Source organism: Mustela putorius, unplaced genomic scaffold, assembly GCF_011764305.1.
Source record: "Mustela putorius furo isolate JIRA1106 unplaced genomic scaffold, ASM1176430v1.1 tig00003976_pilon_pilon_pilon, whole genome shotgun sequence".
In the NCBI taxonomy this organism is placed as follows: domain Eukaryota; kingdom Metazoa; phylum Chordata; class Mammalia; order Carnivora; family Mustelidae; genus Mustela; species Mustela putorius.
The window spans coordinates 279,073-284,473 of record NW_025422118.1 but is presented as its reverse complement, the minus strand read 5'-3'; the positions used below and the strand labels follow the sequence as shown (position 1 = coordinate 284,473).

Genomic DNA, 5,401 nt, shown 5'->3' with positions numbered 1-5,401 from the left:
GGCTGCTGGCACTCCCTCCACTAATGCATTTCTGAGCCATCCTGGTTTGTAGGGTAAGGGTTGGCTAAGCAGGCTGCACATAATAAATCAACTCTAACATTCCCATCTCGTTAAGATATCATACCCATTCTCCAAAGTATGCTAGGAAAATTTAGCATCTCAGTCTAGGTCATCTCTGAATCAGGCTGTGCAAACAATCTCTTAGAGCCATTTGGTGCTCTCACAGCTACTTAAGGACCAAAGTGGAAGGAAGACATATCTGAAACTATTGCAACAGATCCAGTAGAATTCAAATATGATAGATAGTAATGATGTATGGAACCTCTAGCAAGGCCTGTTGGAACAAAAACATGCATATTTGAGTAGTTCCTAGATTTTTGCTGCTGGACATATTGAATCTAGAATTCTAATTCTTCTTCTTCTTCTCCTTCTCCTTCTCCTTCTCCTTCTCCTCCATCCCCTTGCCCTCCTCCTCCTCCTCATCTAGAATAATTCTCCTCTTCCTCCTTCTTTTTCTCCATCTCCTCCACCTCCTTTCTTTTTAATAAGCTTTATTTCACTTCATTTTTCCTGTATAAAACTATGTAGTGGTCACAGCTGGGGCCTGAGTCCTCTGCATGGGGACTCTGGTGTGGATCTTTACAAGATGGTCAGTGAATTCCTCATACTCTTTCCAGAGGTCAAGGGTGTTGGTCTTGGAGATGGCATCCAAAGTAGCCTTGGCAAAGTTGCCCAGGGTGGCAGTGTCCCTGGCTGAGGTCGTCAATACTGGCCGTCGTCAGGAGCTTTTTGGGCACAGGGCTGAGACAACATCAGTGCCTCTGGGGGCAGCACAGAGCCACAGCGGCCAGTTACCTTGCATGGGACAGTGTGGGGCTTGCCGATCTTGTTCCCTCCAGTAGCTTCACTGCATAGGGAGGATGGAAGGCTTGGCCAGGATAATGGCCCCATGGATGGCAGTGGCTATCCACTGACACCCAGACCCATGTGTCCATTGTAATCTCTGATGGCAACAAATGCCTTGACCCTTGGTCCACTGGCCAACATGGGTCTGCTTTTGTACAGGCATAATCTTCAAATCCTCATCCTTAAGGGATATCCCCAGGAAGAAGTCCATGATCTCAGATTCCTTGATGGGCAGGGAGAAGAGATAGATCTCCTCTAGGGACTTTGTGTCTGTGACCAGGCAGCCCAGCTTGGGGATGGGAATCCACTCCTCGTTGTCGGCCTTCGCTTTCTGAGCTCTGTGGCCTCCCTCCAGTGGGGCCCCGAAGCTGCTGCCACTCCCTGAGCCTCCATGGTAACCACCCTGCCTCCTTTTCCAGGGCTCCCAGGCCCTCATTGCGCTCCTGTAGCACCCATGTCATCTGCCATTTGGTGTTCTCTTGGAGAAGAAGCTGAATCTAGAATTCTTGGTAAGTGCACTCATGTTGATAAATTTGGTCCTACCTAATTTTATAATTTGTCCTTTCTGATCAATGCCTTTATTTTCCATTCCAAGGTTCTTGAGGATGTGAATTGGTAGAATCTTATGATTCCTTTGAGATATATTCCTTTGTCTATTCCTGGAATAGGTTTTGTAACTCTCTGGGTTGTACAGGAATTTTTCTTTTTTTAAAATATTACTTATTTATTAGAGAGCACGAGTGGGGGAGAAACAGAAGGAGAAGGAGAAACAAACTCCCCATTGAGCAGGGAGCCTGACATGAGGCTCGATCCCTGAACTCCAAAATCGTGACCTGAGCCGAAGGCAGCTGTTTAACTGACTGAGCCACCCAGGCGCCTCAGGAATTTCTTTTCCTTTTAGAAAAATGTTTTACGTGGAAATAATTTCAAACTAAAGAGAAAAGTTACAAGAATAAAAATACTATAGAAAGGGCACCTCCTGGGTGGCTCAGTTGGTTGAGTGACTGCCTTTGTCTCAGGTCATGATCCCTGAGTCCCAGGATCAAGTCCTGCATCAGGATCCCAGCTCCTCAGGAGTCTGCTTCTCCCTCTGACCTTCTCCCCTCTCATGCTCTCTCTCACTGTCTCTCTATCAGATAAATAAATAAAATCTTAAAAAAAATACTATAGAAATTATTTGTATATCTGTTATTGGTTGAATTGTGTCCACCAAAAATGGATCTGTGGAAGCCCTAACCCCTCGTACTGTAGAAGGTAAGTTTCTTGGAAAAAAGGTCTTTACAGAGGTAATCAAGCTTTAAACTGGAGGTTATTGCATGAGCTTAGGCCCTGATCCAAGAGGACTGGTGCCTTATACAAAAGGGGAAAAAGGGACACAGAGACATATGGGTACATGGGGAGAACGCCACGTGACCATGAAGGCAGAGATCAGGGTGCTGTAACTACAAGCCAAGGAATGCCAGAGACTTTGAGCAAACTTTCAGAAGCCAGGAGACAGACCTGGAGCAGATTCTTTGTCACAGCGCTTAGGAGGAACCAATCCCTGCTGACACCTTGGTCTAGGACTTCTAGCCTCCAAACCGGGAGACAGTGCATTCTGTCGTTTAAGTCAGCGATACTACTACTACCTAGTCTGTAGCACTTTGTTTACAGCAGTTCTAGCAAATTAATATGTACCCTTTACCCAATTTCACTTACTGTTAACTTCATTTGCTATGTCATATGCATAGATTTCCTCCCCCCCCGCCTATACACACACACAAAGACACACACACACACACACACACCCCACATATATATGCATATATATGTATGTATACGTAATATATGCTTTTACCAAACAACTTGAGACTACATTGCATGTCATGACCCTTTACTCCTAAATATTTCAGTATGTATTTTCTGAGACTATGGATATTCTCTCCCATTAACCACAGTATAGTTATCAAGTTCAGCAGGTTTAAGCTTAATAAAATTGTTTTATCCAAGCTACCATCTCTACGCCAATGTTTAATCTTTTCTTTTGTAGCATTTCCCCTCTTGAGTGAAGAATCCAGTCTTGGATCAGATATTGCATTTACTTTTTCACTTAGTGTTCTTCAATCTAGAATATTTCCATAGTCTTTCTTTGTCTCTTATGTCATGTCTTTTATGACATTTTTGAAGAATTATAGCTGCCATCCATTTTCTTTTAAGTAGAAAGCTCCTCATTCTGGCTGCGTCTGATCCTTCCTTGGATCTTTCTTTAGATCCCCAGGTGGAACGAATACTACGTACATGGTATATCCTCTCAAGGATCCCATCTGGAAGTATATGATAACCATGCGCCCCTCGCTGGGGATGTTTATTGTGATCACTCATTCAAGGTGTTGTCTGACTTCTCCATTGTTATTATTTTTCCTCCTTGCAACAATGAGCAAACTGTAGAGAGTCACTTCGAGGCCATGTAAATACTCTGCCATTTTGGAGTTTAACTCTTTCTCTGTGCCTGGAGACCATGAGGGATAATGGCATGACTCTTACAGAATAGGTGCCCTGTCCTCCGTCATTGCTGCCCTGCCGCATGGGGATAACAGACTCCGTGGAGGCCGTCTCACTTCAACCCGTGCCTTGAGTTGGGAGTTTAAGACCCCGAGCTTCTCTTTTTCAGAGCCGCCAATCCATCTATCATTGCCACAGCAATCCAGTGACTTTCCAAGTCTTTTCTCCTCACTGTACTCCGTCCCATGCCCAAGACACCATAATTTGAGTAAGCCCGATGCCATGGTGTAAATTTTTTCCCCAGTGTTCCATTTCCCTCTGTGTATGTGATGAAGGAGCCATTTACAGCAGTGTGCACACAGTTAAGAGAACCAACAGGGGATATTGAGTGACCAGGAATGAGTGACAGCAGGATTAGAGCTTTTTTTATCTGAAGGTTAAATGCTGGGGTCGTGGAGGAAGGGAATCTTAGCAAGAAACTGCTGTTACAGGGGGATAGAGCCACTGCCAAACCTCTTGTGCTGATACAGGAAGAGAGTGGACAAGAAATACTTTACTTCTCTTTCTTTTTGTCCTCCAAGATCCCATGGTACTTCCCATTGGATGAACCTGAGAAGAAGCTAGATGGAACTTGGCTCTCGGTCTCTAGGTTTCAGCCCTTTGGAGACTAGAGGGTAAAAAAAGAATATAGAATAGCAGCACTCAGCCTTTTACTATGTGGTGTGAAGAACTTACTCTTGCCCTTCGTTTTGCTCCTGCTGCCTGCAAGTCTGTTCTAATAATGCTCCCAACATTTCATTGCATTTTTTTCTGTCATACCAGTTCTTGAAGAAAAACAAAACAGCAAATCCACTTACCCTGTCTCCTACCCTTTTACTGTTATTGTCACATATATTACCTCTGTGTATGTTATAAATGGTATAATATATTGTTAATTCTTATTAATTAATTGTAGATAATATGATTCTCTCTCACAGATTGTTCTTTTTTTTTTTTTTAAGATTTTATTTATTTATTTGAGAAAGAGACAGTGAGAGAGAACATGAGCAAGGAGAAGGTCAGAGGGAGAAGCAGACTCCCCATGGAGCTGGGAGCCCGATGTGGGACTCGATCCCAGGACTCCGGGATCACGACCTGAGCCGAAGGCAGTCGTCCAACCAACTGAGCCACCCAGGCATCCCTCACAGATTGTTCTGTTTAAATTATTTTTCTTTAAATATTTGACCTTTTAAAAATGTAAGAAACTAAAAATCGCTTTTATTTTTACCAATATCTTTAGCATTTCTAGTGCTTTCTTCCCCCCTTCTTATGAAACTGAATTGCCATTTGTCATGGTATCATTTTCCTGCAACCTAAAGAATTTTCTTTTGTATGTCTTGTAGCATAGATTTGTAGGCAACAAATTATTTAAATTTTCATTTATGTGACCATGTCTCTATTTTGCATTCATTTTTGAAGGATATTTTCACTCAATGTAGAATTTTAGGTTGATAGTTGATAGTTTTAATTTTGTTATGGCTTGAAAGATGCTCTTGCTTTGTTTTTTTTTTAATTTTTATTTTATTTTATAATTATTTTAAAAATATTTTATTTACTTATTGAACACAGAGAGAGATCACAAGCAGGCAGAGAGAGAGGGGGAAGCAGGCTCCCTGCTGAGCAGAGAGCCGGACATGGGGCTTGACCTGAGCTGAAGGCAGAGGGTCAACCCACTGAGCCATCCAGGCACCCCGATTTTTTTAAACATATATGCACCCCTGTGTTTATTGCAGTGTGATTTACAATAGCCAAGGATGGCAACAACTTTAAGTGTCCATTGATCAGTCAATGGACAAAGAAGTTGTGGCACAGAGGTACAATGGAATATCACGCAGTCGTAACAAAGAATGGGATCTTGCCATTGGTGATAACGTAGGTGAACTGAAAGGATGTTATGCTGAATGAAAAAATAGCAGACAGATCAAGACAAATACCCAATGATTTCACGCATATGGGGAATCTAAAAAACAAAGTC

At 42.7% G+C, this 5,401-nt stretch overlaps 1 pseudogene; it reads right to left on the bottom strand.

The window, feature by feature from the left end:
* Positions 1-580: 580 nt before the first annotated feature.
* Positions 581-1,374, bottom strand: LOC101673949 (annotated as a pseudogene).
* Positions 1,375-5,401: the final 4,027 nt, after the last annotated feature.